This window comes from Giraffa tippelskirchi, chromosome 1, assembly GCF_054371585.1.
Source record: "Giraffa tippelskirchi isolate mGirTip1 chromosome 1, T2T-mGirTip1v1.2.pri, whole genome shotgun sequence".
Classification (NCBI taxonomy): domain Eukaryota; kingdom Metazoa; phylum Chordata; class Mammalia; order Artiodactyla; family Giraffidae; genus Giraffa; species Giraffa tippelskirchi.
This window is the reverse complement of record NC_137275.1, coordinates 56,185,504-56,205,325: the sequence shown is the minus strand read 5'-3', so window position 1 is coordinate 56,205,325 and position 19,822 is coordinate 56,185,504. Positions and strand designations below refer to the sequence as shown.

The window sequence follows — 19,822 nt, the reverse complement described above, 5'->3', positions numbered from 1 at the left end:
ATAATACCTTTTGTGTTGTCTTCTTGAAAGGCTTGAGAACTTTATTACTAAATGCTCTTTTATATGGTAATATTCTTGGCTCTGAAATCTGCTTGATAATAATACAGTGATTCCAGCTTTCTTTTGACTAGTATTAAAGGATAAAACTTTTCCCATTTATTTAATTTAAATCCATTTATATCTTTATTTAAGTTAAGTTTAGGCAGCACACACTTGGGTTTTGATTTTGTATTTAATATGAAAATCTCTTCCTCTTTATTGAAGTGTTTGGACTATACATACGTAATATGATAATATGCTTGGTTTGATCTTTGTTTTCTATTTGCCTATGTCCTTTTTTTCTTTTTTTCCTCTTTGCTTTAAAACAATCATTCGAGTATTTAATAATTCCCATTTTATCTCTTTAATTTGCTTACCAGCAATCACTATATATTGTGTTCAGGGTTTATAGTATACATCTTAAGTGTATAACAAGCTACTCTTGTGAGATATTTTTTGACAGTGTAAGAATCTTAAATAGTTTACTGCCATTTCTTCTCTCTTAGTATTTCTGATGATGTTATACTTCTATATATGTTATAAACTCCAAAACACATTTTGTTTTTACTTTATACAGTTTCTTATTTTAAAATAGATTCAAAAATAAAATTATTTATACTTACCTATGTATTTAGCGTTTCTGGTACACTTTATTCATTTGTATAGATTTTTGTTTCCACCTGATGTTATTTTCCTTCTGACTAAAGAACTTGCTATAACATTTCTTGGTGTGTAAGTCTCATAGTCACTGATTCAGTCATTGTATATCAGAAAATCACTCAGTTTGCATTAACGTTTGAAAACATATTTCAACAAGTAAAGAATTCTAGTATGATATTTTTGAAATTCCAGTATTTAGAAAATGTTGTTGCACTATATTCTAGCTTGTATTGTTTTCTACGTGAAGTCTGTCTGTCATCATCTTTACTGTTATGCCTCTCTATGTAATATATTTTTTCTCTCAGGCTGATTTAAAGAGTTTCTCTTTGGTTTGTCACTAGTTTTACATAATTTGATTATGATATGACTTGGTGTAGTTTTCCCCTTACTTCTTTTGCTTGGAATTTGTTGTGCTTTATACCTTTCTACCAATTTGGCAAAAGTCTGTCATCTCTTCAAATATTGCTTTGGTCTCACTCTTTCTCTTTGTTCTTTGGGGATCTGCTTATACATGGATTTGGCTGCTTGAAGTTCTTCTACATTTCACTGATCCTCCAAATTTTCTTTTCCAATCTATTTAATCATTTTGTTTCATTTTGGATAGTTGTTAACTTTCCCTGCTCCCAGCAATGTCCAATTTCCCATTAATCACACAAGTTCTTTTGGTTTGTTTTTGATTTCTTTTTTTTTTTTTTTTCATCTCAGACACTTTAGTTTCTATCCCTGGATGTTTGATTTGGTGTTTCAAAATTTTATTTCTCTTTTTAACATGATCGGTTTTCCTCTAGGTTCTTAAACATGTAATACCATCAAAATAACTATTCTACTCTTCTTGTCTACTAATTCTATCATCTTTGTAACTTCTGGTTCAGTTTCATTAGATTGACTTTTTTCCCTCAATATGGATTATATTTTCCTGCTTACTTGTATGTCTGGTGATTTCATACTAGATGTTGATATGGACTTTATTTGTGACAGACTTTTCACCTGAAAACAATTTGGTCCTTTTGAATCTGCAGTTAAGCTTTGTTAGTCTAACTTTTCCCACTGCAGAGGCAAGAACCTTATTATTCATACTTATGATCTCTGAATAATGAGGGTCGTTTTTTCTTTCTTACTCTTTCTATTAGGAAGAGACAATATTCCTACACTTGTGTGAACTTCAGAAACTACTTCCTTTAATCCTTTTAGTTGGCTTTTGTCTGAGACTTTAGCATTTTATTCACACATACTCACTTATCAGTACTCAAGAATGCTTAATCTATGTCTTCAGAATTCTCTTTTTCCTGAAGTTATGCCTACTTCAGTATTCTGCCCTTCTTTGTATAGGTTCTTCAGCTTCTCCAGACCTCCACTGTCATCTTATTAATTGAGAAATACTGCCAGACTACCCTTGGGTTCCTGCTGCTTGTCCTGGAGTTTGAAAACATTCTCCATCCAGTACACCGGGACAACTGTAGGGCTTACTTCATTTCTCTCTCATTACTTGGCGATCACTGTCTGTTCCCTAATGCCTATAGTCTATTCTAGTCTACTTTTTATCTCCATCCATTTTGTCCATTCTTTTAGTTGTTTCAGGCCAGGAGAATACCTCTGGTACTTATTACTCCGTATTGACTAGAGAGTATCATTTGATACTGACATATGTACTTCAACTTTAAAGAACTTACATTCAAAGAGCTGTTTGAATGGGTGCATAAAGAATTGCTTTATTGATCAGGAACCCAGGAGTGGGGAAAATGATGGTTACTGTTTTAGCACCAGATCTACAAAAAATTTTTTACCATAGTGCTGTGGAGGAACTGGGCTAAAAACTTACCTGGTTTTCTATTTGTTCACTGGAACATATAAAAGGCCAATGAAGGAAGGATATGATATCAAAATTCCCTAGCAGAACTGTGGCAATTCCAGGGTTGAAAATGATAAAGATAGTGGCACAGAACATCCAAATGAAAAATACGATAAAGACAAGATTTTACATTTTCATTTCTTCTGATTAATCTTTTTTTGTAAATTTATTTGTTTACTTTAATTGGAGGCTAATTACTTTACAGTACTGTAGTGGTTTTTGCCACACATTGACATGAATCAGCCATGGGTGTACATGTGTCCCCCATCCTGAACTCCCCTCCCACCTCCCTTCCCATCCCATCCCTCAGGGTTGTCCCAGTGCACCGGCTTTGAGTGCCCTGGTTCATGCATTGAACTTGGATTGGTGATCTATTTAACATATCATATTATGTTAAACATCATACATGTTTGTTAACATCATACATGTTTCAATGTTATTCTCTCAAATCTTCTGATTTAATCTTAACAATCATTAACTAAAATGGCTGATATTCACTATCACATACACGGTAACATACTTAGAACTACAGATACAAAAAAGAATAGTAACACTGACACTTAAAGAATTAAAAAACTATAAGATTATTCAATTACTCTTTAAAATAGCTGTTTCTAAATATGTTTTCTTTAAAATAAGCAATCTCTACCATTTAGAAGAGGTAGAAGAGCTATTATTACATTAAAATTATGAGTCATTCTCTTTGTCCCTTATAATCATACCAAAACAATTTATATTTTATGAATTCTTTTCATAGTATTCTATTTTAAATATAAAAAGGGCTTATATTTTTAGATAAGCTTATCAAGCACCAGTTAATTTGAAAATTCACTAAAAATAGCTTGGATTCTATATATAAAGGTTATGCAAGCTTTTTTCCTCTCTAGATATGTCTAAAAGTATTCAGAGTTAATTTATCCAGTGAATCTGCCAGTTACATCAACTATGTACCATTTCAAACTGATGAGGGCTGAAACCATTTCTGTACACTTTCTTCAAGTCTAATTTTTTCTGTTTAAATTTCAATTATTCCTCTTTGGCAAAAAATAACACACTTTATCATACTTTCCTAAAGGCTAATTTTATCCTCTTCTTTACATAGTTAAACATTTCTTGTAATTGTTTTGGCAGAAAAAGAATTTTTTCCTGGTTCACTTAATAAAGAGAAAGCCACAAGTATTCAACTTAAAATGTGTTATATTATATATTTGACAAAAGCTTATTGTGAGTGTTTTGAAAATTCACAATGTTAGAAGGAAGTGAGGGAAAGAAATACACATAGTTCCACCACCCAGGGATAAAAGTCATTAACATTTAGAATATTTGCTTCTAGTATAAGAAGGCCAATTTGATTTTTGACTGCTGTTGTATACATGATTTGTTTCTATTCTAACCCATGTGGTTACTCGTCAGATGGAAAAACTCCATTAATTATCTATGCTTCCTCCAGTGTCAAATTTACCAATTTGGCCACCTCAACACAGTTATTCTGAGCTCTTCTACCATGTTACAATATAATACTGCTTGATGTCACCACACCTGCATTACTCTCCTTCGCTTACTTCAGCCACCTACAATTCTTGGTTAATCAAAAAGAGAGGTCATTAGAAACCTCTGAGTGGACTCACCTATGAGTTAGTTATTGGTTTTGAGATAATTGAAGGATAAAGATACATTCAGGAAATTGAGTAAGAGGCTTAAGTGATGTAGCATGGTATATGATAAAAGCCACTAGTGTAAGAGAAAATACCAGAGTACTGAGAATTCTTCTCTCACCAACCCTCCTCTTCTGAGAACAGACCTGCCGCTGCTGCTGCTGCTAAGTCGCGTCAGTCGTGTCCGACTCTGTGCGACCCCATAGACGGCAGCCCACCAGGCTCCCCCGTCCCTGGGATTCTCCAGGCAAGAGTACTGGAGTGGGTTGCCATTTCCTTCTCCAGGGCATGAAAGTGAAAAGTGAAAGTGGAGTCGCTCAGTCGTGTCCGACTCAGTGACCCCATGGACTGCAGCCCACCAGGCTCCTCCGGTCATGGGATTTTCCAGGCAAGAGTACTGGAGTGGGGTGCCATTGCCTTCTCCAGAGAACAGACCTAGGTCTAGACAATCATAGAGCTTCTTCCCTACAGTCACAGGTGAAGAATGATGGAGGCAAAATTGATAGCAGAGCCTAGAGAAACTAAGTTCGAATTCTCTGCAACTCAGAACAAGTGGAGGTCTCAAGTAAAGGCATGATAGAGGGCTTTAAGCCCTTGTTTTAAAAAGTTAATACAGAGGATGATAATCAAAGAGGAGAATTTAGAGATTTTTTTTAGAATACTTATAAGCCTTTGAATATAAAAGGGAATAATCTATTAAAGAAGAAAAATAAAAATCTTGGGGAAATATTTAAGAAAAAAATTCTTCAAGATATTTGATAATGCTGAGATCAATGGAACAGTTAGCTTTAGAGAGAGGAAGGCTACTCCTTATTGTGAGTCCATGGGGTCGCAGTTCGCAGAGTCAGCCATGACTTAGAGACTGAACAACAAGCAACAAAAGAAGACTGTATTCTGGAGGCAAATAGAAATGAGGGAGCTTACACTGGTTGGTCTAGATCTTCGAAATGAGACACGTATGTTAGCAGTGATGAAAGAGTTGAGAAGGAAGGATGGGTAGTGAGGTAGAGGAAGTATTAACATAGCACCGGGTCATTTTCCTTAGGATTTAATTCACAAACTCTCCTCTAATTCTCAGTTTTATCCACCTTAGCAAATGTTTACTTTCTACCCTGGTATATAAGGCAAACATCTGAGAAGCAACTTTTATTTCTCCTTTTTCCTCACTCCCACATTCAATCCATTAAAAACATCATTTGGAGGCATTGCCTCCAAAATATATAGCAAATCCATCCATGTTTTTCCATCTCTACAAAAACTATCTTTCTCCAAATTGTGTCATCTCTCAGATTGGTCAACTCAACAGTCCCTGTCTGTCCTGCTTACCCTCTGATCCTTTAATCCATTCCTAACCCTAAAACAAAGTAATATTTTTTAAATGAAAATCAAATTATATCATTCCTCCATTAAGATTTTCCTAACAACTTTCCATTGTTCTTACAATAAAACCCAACTTTCTACTATGCCCTGAAGACCTTTTCCTACTTTACCACCAATCTTACAATATTCTTCCTACCTCTGACTACTCTACTGACCTTCCATCTTTTTTCTGGCACACCAGGCTAATTCACAATGCAACATTTTTGCATGTCCCATTCCTATTAATTGGAACATTCTTGCTATGACCTTTGTCTTACCAACTCTTTCCCATCTTCATGGATTAATTCTAAAGTTATCTTTTCAAAGAGATCTACCCTAAGCACTCTTTCTAAAGGCACTCTTTCTCAAACACTTGCTTTTACATCACCTTATTTTATATTCTTATATTAATGACTACTTTTGGACTTTTTCTCATAAATGTACTTATTCATTTTATGCTTACCTACATTAAAATGTAAGCCCCACATTAGCAAAGTTTTTTATTTGCTTAGTCACTACTCCTAGGGCCTAGATCAGTTCTTTGTAGGTAATAGACACTGAGAAAAATTTATTTTGCTGAATGAACAGTGTAAGTATTACACATTTTGCCAGTTTTCAAGGACCCAGTTGAATTTAGACACATTTAGAAAAAGAAACACATTAGATGCTGGGAACAGTCAAGGTAGGCCTGTTTTTGAAGACACAGCTGAGGAGCCTTTATAGTATAAAAGCAACACTGAAGTTTTGGTTTTTTCTTCAATTTTAATAGCAATGCTATCAGGAATAAGAGAGAACAATGCAGTTAAAACAGTTACTACAAACCCTGTTACCAGTATGAGTTAGCATTATCGTCGTTAATTATACTATTTAAGCTTTGCTTAATAGGCTCTATATAGTTGAAGAGTTCATCTATATAATCCAGAATTTGTCTATCAAATTTATTTTCTTCTATATTATTTTGTGATTCTTGGTTTATATTTTTCAGTGATCATCTTTATGTCCACAATACCATAGGATCAGTCAAACCTTGCCCAGAATATTTCTAAAGCTTCAAAAGACTTATATTTAAAATAATGAATGTGGTGCATCAGTAATTCCCATTTAAAATGAGGAATGAGATATCCTTTATAATATTCTCCTTTCTTCATTCTTACAGCCTTAACTAACCATATTTTTACTTCACACTGTTTTACCTTTAATTCCATGGAAGCAAATATACTTTATTGCTTGTTCATTTCATATAGCTCCTTTTCCTTTGGAATATTCTTCTTTAGTTTCTATTCTTGTGTTTTTCTTGGTTTCTCGTCCTGTGAAATTGCAATAAACATAATCACTGCCTTCATGGTGAGAACACTATTTGTTAACAGATGGTAGGTTTTCCAACTTGAATTGTTTTAAGTAGGAGACACTGAAAAAGGTAGTCAAAATTGGACTCTGCCTAAGACTGAAAAAGAAAGGTCATTTTTTTCAAGATAAATCAAACTCATAAACAAAGTTACTGACTGCTAGAAGCATTAAGGAAGGCATGTAGAAAGCCATGGGAATTCAATTTGTCTCTCTCAGCTAATGGGTTTTGAACATTAGTCATTAGGTTTCTCTATTCTAATTAATTAAAGTAATTTATATAATGAAATTTCTGTACATAAAGTATTCTTAATAAGCATTACATCACTTATCCCAGAAGAATTTCATGTAAATTAGTTCAAGTAACTCAATTCTACTTTGAGAATGCGGGAGCAGGAGCTAGAAGCTAAGGGTGATATTGAAAGGAGAGATAAGCAGAAAATCACTACAAGGAGTGGAAATCTAGAGGTGACTCTTTTGATCATTACCAGCCACCAGGCAATAGACCGAAGAAAACAAGATGACCAGGGCTTGTAAAACATTTAATTTATATTAAATCTGTTTTCATCAGTATTCAGTTTGAAATTTTGCCTGGTAATTATTCTCCAGCAACTTCTTATAGGTATGCTTTTAAAACTAATTGTAAGACGCTTGAAATCAGAAACATTATTTCACTATTTTATTAACCCTTTATTATAATCATTACAATTTCTGTAAGGACACACTCTAACTGAAAACTGTGACTACCTCTAGAAATCTATGGGGAGATAATTCCACTTATTCTGTATTTTTCATTGTTTCTAACTTTTTATTTTGAGTCAGTTTTAGGCTTACAGTAGGGTATGGACAGTTCATATATGTCTTTTCCTCAGATAATTTTAATGTTAACATCTTATGTGATAAATTTAAATTATCAAAACTAATATAATTTTAGTACCATACTATTGGCTAAACTGCAGTTTATTCAGATTTTTCCAAAATTTTTTGCTAATGTCTTCTGCCCCAGGGTCTAACCTAAGAACCCACATTGCATTTTTAGATGTCATGTCTCCTTGAAAGTGAAAGTGTTAATTACTTAGTCCTGTCAGACTCTTTGTGACCCCATGGACTATAGCCCACCAGGCACCTTTGTCCATGGGATTTCCTAGACAAGAATATTGGAATGGGTTACCATTCCCTTCTCCAGAGGATCTTCCCAACCCACGGATCAAACCTGGGTCTCCTACATTGCAGGTGTATTCTTCACTGTTTGAGCCACCAAGGAAGCCCCACGTTTCCATAACCTCCTCTACATTGGACGGTTCCTCAGGTTTTTATTTTCTAGTGATTTTGACTTTGAAAAGCACAAGTCAGTTATTTTTCAGAATGTCTCTCAATGTGAATTTGTCTGCTATGTTTCTCTTGGTTAAAAAGAGGTAAAGCATAACTGGGAGGAATGCCACAGGTGTGGTTTCCTTCTCAGTGCATCATATCAAAGAGCGCATAATCTCAGTATCTTTTATTACTGATAATTTTAATCTTGATCAATTGGTCAATGTGGAGTCTGCCAAATTTCCCCACTATGAAGTTACTATATCTCCCTTTGAAATTAATACATATTTAATTTTGGACTGCCTCTTTGAGAGACTTTACCCATTAAATTTAGCTTTCACTGGTGGATCTTGTTTGCAGCAATTACTACTGCAATGTTCTAATGAAAATTTTCTATTTCTCTCAGTCTACTTATATTTAGTAATTGGAATTATTCCCCCCAAGAAAGAATTGTCCCTTCTTGACTATATATGTCTGTCTGTATGTACATTTTTATTTAGAATGAGTGTATTTAATCATATAGGCTCAATGATAATTATTTTGTTTGGGTTAATATCTATTATTCTTATTATTTGGTCCAACTGTGCCATCAGTTTCAGTTGGTTTCTGTGCCCTTTTGATTTTTTTTTTTTAATGCATCCTTATTTTCTGGCACTGCAATATGTTGTAGGTTCATCTTATACATTTTTTTTGCCCCAACCTTAGAAGCAATCATTTCCCCAAGGAGCCCAGATTCTGTTTATCAGATAATAGTTGCTAGAAAACAAGCTCTGATCACTAGGAATGCCCATTGCTTCTGAACTGTTACTATTTATAGACACTCAAGTGTCTTGGCTCAAGTAGAGCTAAGAATACATGTATCTACACAAACTCATATATAAGTTTATACTGGCATCTTCCACTCCAATCCAACATCATTCTAGACTTCCTTCCTTTATTATTTGTGACTTCTTTCTCTGACAGAAATCATATTTTCATTTTCTACAATTTATGTATTTATTTGATCACACTAGTAAATATTCAAAAGTGTGTTTATAAGAACCAACCAAACTTCCCAACTAGGGTACAGTGTTTATGTACAGTTTGCTTTTAATCTTACTGTATCAAGTCAAAATATTGTTTAAAAAGCTTTCTTTTTCATGTATAATTCTTTGTTTCCTTGTTCAGCTCTAGGTAGAAAACCAGTGCTTCGTGGGTTGATAATTAATGTACCTATACAAAACTCACTGACCCATTTGGCCCACACTAATACAATCCTAAGTCTTTGTCTACTATTATTCACTTTCAGGTAGATGTGAAGTAGCTGCTCTATTCTTCAATGCTCTTAAGCAATCTGTGTCAGTCACAGATTAGCACTAGAAGCCAAAAATTTTCTTATAAACTAAAAGTACCTTACTTTTATTTAGAACAAGATTTCTCTGGAACAGAATAGTCAGCTAACTTTTCATCTACAGCAGGGGTTCTCTAAGGATGGACCCTGAACCAATAGCATCCACATTATCTGGAAACTTGTCAGAAATGCAGATTCTTAGACTGTATACCAGATTTACTACATCAGAAACTTTGGAGGTAGAGCTTATCATTCTTCACATTAACAAATATTCCAGGGTATTCTGATGCATGCTGAAGTCTGAGAAACTTTAACCTATGCAACTAACCTAGTCTCTTTAGAATATTTTGTTCTACTGCGAATTTGGGCCCAGTTTAGAAGCAGAGTCAACTTCTGATCCATATGGCTCATTACCATCAAGACAGTGTAGATATAAACCTACTCATCTCTTTGGAAAATAGCAATTTAAAGATTTTCAAAACTTGATGCAGAATTACAGAATCTCTCAGGGGCAATGATAGAGTAGATTTGTGCTTCTTATACTGTAAAATGAAAGTGTACCATCTTGTTAATAGGCTGATTCTGAGTCAGTAGGCTTGGAGTAAGGTCTGAGGTCCCACTTTCTGATAATTTCCCATGTGATGCTGCTGGTCCCTTCATATCTTCTCTCTGATGTTTCAGTCTCTTAGCAACCTCCTCAGAAATTAGACAAAAAGGATTATGTCCTTGATACCTCCAGCTCATTTCATCTTTAAACAGCTCTGGGCATTATGTATTGCTTCTGTCATGCCACAGCTCACACCCAGATTTCTCTAAGAATTCTGGTTCTACATTTATCTTTGGACCTTGAAAGTCAAGTGTCAGATGAAACGTTATAGAAGATTGAAAATACATCAAAATTATATGAAAGACCTCAAAGTTACTCAGAATTACTGAGGCTGATCAGTGCAGAGAGATTTTCCAGGTAGAATTTTTAGAAGATATTTCCCCAGTTAGGAATTGTATATTGGAAAATGACGGGCACAGATAGGCCAGGGACACCTATAAGGACAATTATTCATAGTGTTAACCCACTCCAAACCAAGCACTACTCAGATGTAATAGACTGTTAGAAGTGCATCAAAAATCAAATTGGGTGTTATCATTTGAAAGTTATATGGTTATTATTGGTAAAAGGTGACTTGATATTCAAGACCAAATTCTGCTTAGACTTTTTCAACAGTATCTTTCTAATTATCTGCATTCTACCCAGTATTGATTATTCTCTCTTTTGTGTAACTTTATACATTGCTCATAGCTATTAGTACTCATCTCTAATTGCAGGCATAGCTGTGAGCTTCTAAGATCTTGTTCCTCCAAGTACAGCCAGAGACTAGCAGCAATAACTGGAAGTCTGTCGGAAATACAGACTCTAACATCCCACCCTGGCCATCTGAGTTAAAATTTGAATTTTAATAAAATTCCTCAGATGATTACAATGCCCATTAGAATATGAAAAGTGCTGCTTAAAGAGAAAAGTAGATGACTTACTCATTTTATTATCTTCATCTTAAAGTTTGGAATGGAGTCTACTCCTTCAGAATAATTCTTGAATGATGTGGAATGAATTCACTAATATCATTTAAATTTCTATAAATAATTAAATCTGTTTAAAATAAACAGAAAGCTCTAAAACAGGAACCAGGTAGTCAAAATAAGAAGAATGATGGGACAGCACAAGCAAATTCAAATATGATTTTCGAAGAACTCAGTGAAGGGCAAATAAACACAGTTACAATTTAGGGGTCACAAATTTCAAATTCTTCTTTATACTTGACCCTATCAGAGGAAATGCATGCGTGTGTGTTCTCAGTCACTCAGTACTGTCTGACTCTTTGTGACCCCATGAACTGCAGCCCACCAGGCTCCTCTTTCCATGGAATTTTCTAGGCACGAATACTGGAGCACATTGCTGTTTCCTTCTCTAGAGGATCTTCCCAATCCAAGGATCAAACATGTGTCTCAGATTCTTTAACTCTGAGCCACCTGGGAAGCCCAAGCTCTAACGTTTTATACTGATCTATATACTACAGAATACCCCATCTGTCCAATGATATTCATAATAGTCTGGCATATTCTTCCACCAGAATGACATGAGATCATAATCTTTAAGATAATAAATTATAATGTTTACAGAAATGCTTTGGAAAATTATTATGTTTTACATTCATTCTTTCATTTAACTCTTACAGTCATATTAAGAGGTAAGCACTATTCTTGTCCTTATCTTACAGAGGGAGAAACAGATTGATAGAAGTTAAGTGACTTAAGAACCACTAGCTGAACACAGTTTTGACTGATTTCACAGACTCAGTTCTTAACTACTGCAACAAGAAAATGTTAGTGGAGAAAATACTAGGCATTTTAAACTACATGTGCATACAGAATAAAAAGCATGATATCTGTCATGCTAGAAGTCTTTTCAATCCTAACACAATGTACCAACAGTGTGGGCTTGGGCAAATTATCTAAACTGTCTGTCTTACTTCTTTACCTACTTACAGAGCATTGAAAGATTAATGACAACTTGTGAGAGAAGCCAAACTAGGGAAGGCTATTATTATTATTTCTATTCATTATTCAGTTCAGTTCAGTCGCTCAGTCATGTCCGACTCTTTGCGACCCCATGAATTGCAGCACACCAGGCCTCCTTGTCCATCACCAACTCCCGGAGTTTACCTAAACCCATGTCATCGAGTCGGTCATGCCATCCAACCATCTCATCCTCTGTCGTCCCCTTCTCCTCTTGCCCCCAATCCTTCCCAGCATTAGGGTCTTTTCCAATGAGTCAACTCTACACATGAGGTGGCCAAAGTATTGGAGTTTCAGCTTCAACATCAGTCCTTCCAATGAACACCCAGGACTGATCTCCTTTAGGATGGACTGGATGGATCTTCTTGCAGTCCAAGGGACTCTCAAGAGTCTTCTCCAACACCATAGTTCAAAAGCATCAATTCCTCGGCGCTCAGCTTTCTTCACCATCCAACTCTCACATCCATACATGACCACTGGACAAACCATAGCCTTGACTAGACAGACCTTTGTCAGCAAAGTAATGTCTCTGCTTTTAAATATACTATCTAGGTTGGTCATAACCTTCCTTCCAAGGAGTAAGCGTCTTTTAATTTCATGGCTACAATCACCATCAACAGTGATTTTGGAGCCCAGAAAAATAAAGTCTGACACTGTTTTCACCGTTTCCCCATCTATTTGCCATGAAGTGATGGGACCAGATGCCATGATATTAGTTTTCTGAATGTTGAGCTTTAAGCCAACTTTTTCACTCTCCTCTTTCACTTTCATCAAGAGGCTCTTTAGTTCTTCTTCACTTTCTGCCATAAGGGTTGCGTCATCTGCACATCTGAGGTTATTGATATTTCTCCTGGCAATCTTGATTCCAGCTTGTATTTCTTCCAGCCCAGCGTTTCTCATGATGTACTCTCCATATAAGTTAAATAAGCAGGGTGACAATATACAGCCTTGACGGACTCCTTTTCCTTTTTGGAACCAGTCTGTTGTTCCATGTCCAGTTCTAACTGTTGCTTCCTGACCTGCATACAGGTTTCACAAGAGACAGGACAGATGGTCTGGTATTCCCATCTCTTTCAGAATTTTCCACAGTTTATTGTGATCCACATAGTCAAAGGCTTTGGCATAGTCAATAAAGCAGAAATAGATGTTTTTCTGGAACTCTCTTGCTTTTTCAATGATCCAGCGGACGTTGGCAATTTGATCTCTGGTTTCTCTGCCTTTTCTAAAACCAGCTTGAACATCTGGAAGCTCACGGTTCACGTATTGCTGAAGCCTGGCTTGGAGAATTTCGAGCATTACTTTACTAGCGTGTGAGATGAGTGCAATTGTGCAGTAGTTTGAGCATTCTTTGGCATTGCCTTTCTTTGGGATTGGAATGAAAACTGACCTTTTCCAGTCCTGTGGCCACTGCTGAGTTTTCCAGATTTGCTGGCATATCGAGTGCAGCACTTTCACAGCCTCATCTCTCAGGATTTGAAATAGCTCAACTGGAATTCCATCACCTCCACTAGCTTTGTTCGTAGTGATGCTTTCTAAGGCCCACTTGACTTCACATTCCAGGATGTCTGGCTCTAAGTGAGTGATCACACCATCGTGATTATCTGAGTCGTGAAGATCTTTTTTGTACAGTTCTTCTGTGTATTCTTGCCACCTCTTCTTAATATCTTCTGCTTCTGTTAGGACCATACCATTTCTGTCCTTTATGAAGCCCATGTTTGCATGAAATGTTCCCTTGGTATCTCTAATTTTCTTAAAGAGATCTCTAGTCTTTCCCATTCTCTTGTTTTCCTCTATTTCTTTGCATTGATCGCTGAGGAAGGTTTTCTTATCTCTCCTTGCTATTCTTTGGAACTCTGCATTCAGATGGGAATATCTTTCCTTTTCTCCTTTGCTTTTTGCTTCTCTTCTTTTCAATGCTATTTGTAAGGCCTCCTCAGACAGCCATTTTGCTTTTTTGCATTTCTTTTCCTTGGGGATGGTCTTCATCCCTGTCTCCTGTACAATGTCACGAACCTCTGTCCATAGTTCATCAGGCACTCTGTCTTTCAGATCTAGTCCCTTAAATCTATTTGTCACTTCCACTGTATAATCATAAGGGATTTGATTTATGTCATACCTGAATGGTCTAGTGGTTTTCCCTACTTTCTTCAATTTAATTCTGAATTTGGCAATAAGGAGTTCATGATCTGAGCCACAGTCTGCTCCCGGTCTTTTATTATTATTATTATTATTATTAATATCATATTAAATAGTTATACCTTAAAATCAAAGTGAAGAGCCCTAGAGCAAAATGATATAAGAAATCTAATGTGACGAGTGTTGAAAAATCCAGCCAGATGGAGAACTTTCAGGGGGAGGTCTTGGAAATTATCCATTTCTACCTATGGTAACATAAGAAAGCAAAGGCAATGTACTAATAAGCAAAAACAACTGCTCTTTATAACCTGAAAGCATTTCAACAAATAACATACTCCTTCACCTCAATTTCTCCTCATCTTAACCTGCAATTCTAAAGATTCACAATGCTATATTTTATAGAAGGATGCATTTCATAAAAAGTAATATAATATGTATTTCCAGTGAATTAGTACTTGTTAAAAATAAACAACTAACTCTTTGATGAATTAATGTATGTTCCTTTTTGTTCTGATGTGTAAGTTTGAAAAGCCATAGGTATTCCTTGTTGAGTGAAATAGAGGATAATACAATTGGTGACTATTTTGAACACTGACTTGTTTAATATATTATACATTAAAACTTCTGAAGTTAAAAGATGCATTATGCAGACTTGGTAAGTGTGCAAAATTGTTTGGTGGTTTGTTTAGCTACCCTTTAGACATGCCGTTCAGTTATTTATAATGTATTATAAGTAAAAAGAAAAGAAAGTAGGCTTCATGGTAAAATTAATTGCCAGCCAAGCCAGCAAGCTCAACTGAATAGTGTTATCTTGTTCTAGGCTAAGTGTACATATAAAATGTGTACCAGATCTCATGAGGCAGAAGGAAAGGAAAAGTAGATATAAAAATTATAGAGCAATGAAAAATAAAAAATGTGTGGCTTTTGTTTTTCTTTTCTCACTAGAAATTATAGTCTTTCAGAGTTCAGTTCAGTTCAGTCAGTTGTGTCTGAATCTTTGCAACCCCATGGACTGCAGCAAGTCAGGCTTCCCTGTCCATCACCAACTCCTGGAGCTCACTCAAACTCATGTCCATTGAAACAGTGATGCCATCCAACCATCTCATCCTCTGTTGTCCCTGTCTCCTCCTGCCTTCAATCTTGCCCACCATCACGGTCTTTTCCAGTGAGTCAGTTCTTCACATCAGGTGGCCAAAGTTTTGGAGTTTCAGCTTCAGCATCAGTCCATCCAGTGACTATTCAGAACTGATTTCCTTTAGGATGGACTGGTTGGATCTCCTTGCAGTCCAACGGACTCTCAAGAGTCTTCTCCAATACCACAGTTCAAAAGCATCAATTCTTTGGTGCTCAACTTTCTTTATAGTCCAACTCTCACATCCATACATGACTACTGGAAAAAACATCGCTTTGACTAGATGGACGTTTGTTGGAAAGTAATGTCTCTGCTTTTTAATATGCTGTCTAGGTTGGTCATAACTTTTCTTCCAAGGAGCAAGCGTCTTTTAATTTCATGGTTGCAGTCACCATCTGCAGTGATTTTGGAGCCCCCCAAAATAAAGTCAGTCACTATTTCCATTGTTTCCCCATCTATTTGCCATGAAGTGATGGGACAGGATGCCATGATCTTAGTTTTCTGAATGTTGAGTTTTAAGCCAAGTTTTTTACTCTCCTCTTCACTTTCACCAAGAGGCTCTTTAATAGGGTTAATTCAGGCCAGACTATCTGGGTTCATTGTCTGATCTCTCCACTTTCTAGCTGTAAGGCCTGTGGCAAAAAAAGAAATGTTAAATTTGTCATCTATAAAATGAGGCTTATGGATACCTACCTCCATAGGGCTTAGCTATTCAAGTGACATATTTCATGTCTTCAAAGAAGCCTTTCTGGTTCCTGTGATGAGTATAGCACATGGTCATTTCTTTCTACCCTGCCTTACTTTTCTTCACTACCTGACATTTATCATTACCTGGTATTATATTAAATAATGTCAGGTTCTTTATTATTTCTCTCTCTCAAATGGAAGCCCAACGATGGCAGAGATAATTTTCCTCCCTACTGTATTCCAAGCATCTAAAAACTGGCCATGCACATGCCAAACACTCAATAAATGATGTTCATACTAGTTATTATTAAAGACAAATGGATTTATTTGTAAAATATATGCATTGTTGTTGTTGTTTAGACACTAAGTCGTGTCCGACTCTTTGCTACCCCATGGACTGTAGCCCGCAAGGCTCCTCTGTCCATGGGATTTCCCAGGCCAGAATACTTAAGTGGGTTGCTATTTCCTGCTCCAGGGAATCTTCCCAACCCAGGTATTGAACCTGCATTTTCTGCATTGGCAGTCAGATTCTTTACCACTAAACCATCAGGGAAGCCCAAAACATATGCTAACATTTTAAAAAAACACAGAATACTTGTTCATTCATCAAAAAATGTCATTCAGCTTCAAAATTGAACTCATCATTTTGAATTGATGAGTAATGAGAACAAAACTATCAATTTTTAGCCAACTGAATTTTATAATGATTTTCCTCCCTTACTTGCATGGCATTTTCATTTTAGCCATAAACATATCTAAGGGGCATAAACTGAACTTGTTCAAACAAAATACCAAGGAACAGCTTCACCCAGGCTTTTAGTTGAGGTTCATTTGGTTATGAGGAACAACAGAAATTATGACAGTTTACTTAAGAATAGAAATAAAAGAATGTAGGCTGTTCATTGGAAGGAACTGGAATATCTCCCAGAATCCTAATAATAGCTACTACTTGCAGGGCATCCACTATGTTCCAGGCACCATTCTAAGCTCTTTATATAATTACCTCATTTCATTTTCCCATGAGCTCTGTATGGTATCTACAGCTATTATATGCCTTTTACAGATCAATAAACAGTTGTACTAAGTTATATAATCTTCCCAAGGTCACAAGTTAGTAAGTGACAGATCTAGAATTCAAACCCGGACAGCCTGACTCTCGGCCCTGTGCTTTTATCCTTTCTGCCATACTGCATCCCAGATGCTCATGAATAGTGTATGTCTGGGTTGCAGGGAGAGCATGTGCTTAAGTGGCTCCAGGGAGCTCATGCTGTTTCTAGGGTCCTGACATTAAAATGACTCAATCCAGTGACTGTCAGTTTCAAGTTCTTAGAAAATTTCAGGGTCAACAGTTGTGGTATGAAGCCTTCTTGACAGAAGAGATATTTACTATAAACCAAAGAGCCACTCTAAGAATTATTTAATATATAAGGTATAAAATATTAAGGATATGATCTATAGATTCAGACACAGAGAAACATTAATAAAGAGAGAAGAGAAATTCTGTTTAATTTGTGTGACTATTTTTACTTTTATGTGTTATTACATTAATTTTACATGTGAGAAAACCAAGGGCAGAGAGAGTAATTCACACAAAAATCTAAAGACTTAGTAAATAGCACAGTTGTGCTTTCTATACACATCTATTGGTACCAAATCCATGCTTTCTCTATTAGACTATCATCCTTCCTTTTTTGGTTGGCTAAAATTTGGTTCACAAGAAATAGAAAAAGAGTGTAAAGATGGTATATGAAAATTTTAATAAATCCTCTTATGTGATCTATAATGACAATGCACAGAAAATACACAGTAAATTCAGGACTTCCCTCAGATTGTCTAAACATTTCAAAAGACTCTTTAAATACAAAATTATATAATTTTCAAGCTTCCTATTTGCTTGCCTAAAGTCTCATCAATAGCTCTATAGCCAGCTAATAAAGAATTTAAGGACTGAATCAAGAAATATATTATTAAAAAGGAAATGAAACAAATGGATAATGGGAAATGCTCAAGAGACCATGTAACACAGACTGTTCATTAAATTGTATTTCTCCTCTAGATATTGAAATGACAGACTATCACTGCTGAACTTGATTATAGAAAAAATTTATTAATTCCTGTGAAATAGCATATCTGTTTGTAAGAAACTTGTTTTAATGAAAGATGGGGTGGAATTAATCACCTTTCTCTTTCTCCAAGTATTAAAGCAATTAAAAATAGACATGAGAAAAAGATAAGGCTCAAACTACCAGCAGTATTACCAGTAAAACTGACTTACATAGTAGATTCGTCTTGATATGGAAAATGGCATCTCTACCTCTGCCAGTTTACTTGAAATTATTTATCTAGTTTTCAGCAGTTGCCGGACATGGGCATGTCCCCAATCACTTCTACTTCCTTTTCCAAAAAAAAAAAAAAGACACAAGGAAAGTTTATACATGTAGCTTACAAGAGAGAACAAAGCAGAGGCTCACTCATGACAATGATACTTGGCATTTCTCATTAATAATATTAGCAAGAGCTACTTCCCCTTGGAGACACACATTAAGGAAGGAGCAAGATGGCTGGAATATTTCTTGTCACTGGTTCTAAGTGAAGAGGAACTATTCTATGTCCCATACAGAGATGATTCAGTAATTTTCCTGTTTATTTATCCACCTATCCATTCATCCACCCATTCATCTATCCATGAACCTATGTATTTATGAATCTATGATTCTCTCTCTTCTCTCTCTTTCTCTATTATGCAAAGTCTCAAGGCCTAAAACAGTGCATAGATATTTTTAAGTATCAAATTTAATCTTCTGATGTAAAACTATTATGTTCAGTTCAGTCGCTCAGTCGTGTCCGACTCTCTGCAACCCCATGAATTGCAGCACGCCAGGCCTCCCTGTCCATCACCAACTCCCAGAGTTTACCCAAACCCATGTTCATCGAGTCAGTGATGCCATCCAACCATCTCATCCTCTGTCGTCCCCTTCTCCTCCCGCCCCCAATCCTACCCAGCATTAGGGTCTTTTCCAATGAGTCAACCCTTCGCGTGAGGTGGCCAAAGTATTGGAGCTTCAGCTTCAACATCAGACCTTCCAATGAACAGCCAGGATTGATCTCTTCTAGGATGGATTGATTGGATCTCCTTGCAGTCCAAGGGACTCTCAAGAGTCTTCTCCAACACCACAGTTCAAAAGCATCAATTCTGCGGCGCTCAGCTTTCTTCACCGTCCAACTCTCACATCCATACATGACCACTGGAAAAACCATAGCCTTGACTAGACGGACTTTTGTTGGCAAAGTAATGTCTCTGCTTTTAAACATGCTATCTAGGTTGGCCATAACCTTCCTTCCAAGGAGTAAGCGTCTTTTAATTTCATGGCTGCAGTCACCATCAGCAGCGATTCTGGAGCCCAAAAAAGTAAAGTCTGACACTGTTTCCACTGTTTCCCCATCTATTTCCCATGGAGTGATGGGACCAGATGCCATGATCTTAGTTTTCTGAACGTTGAGCTTTAAGCCAACTTTTTCATTCTCCTCCTTCACCTTCATCAAGAGGCTCTTTAGTTCTTCTTCACTTTCTGCCATAAGGGTGGTGTCATCCGCATATCTGAGGTTATTGATATTTCTCCTGGCAATCTTGATTCCAGCTTGTGCTTCTTCCAGCCCTGCGTTTCTCATGATGTACTCTGCATATAAGTTAAATAAGCAGGGTGACAATATACAGCCTTGACGGACTCCTTTTCCTGTTTGGAACCAGT

At 36.2% G+C, this 19,822-nt stretch overlaps 1 protein-coding gene across 1 annotated transcript in view; it reads right to left on the bottom strand.

Moving 5' to 3' along the window:
- Positions 1–19,822, bottom strand: part of ARAP2 (ArfGAP with RhoGAP domain, ankyrin repeat and PH domain 2) — a 795,317-nt gene that overhangs the window by 597,037 nt on the left and 178,458 nt on the right. The window contains exon 5 of the mRNA XM_081527801.1: positions 6,756–6,869. The gene's annotated coding sequence lies outside the window, so the exon portion shown is untranslated. The remainder of the gene's footprint in view (positions 1–6,755; positions 6,870–19,822) is intronic.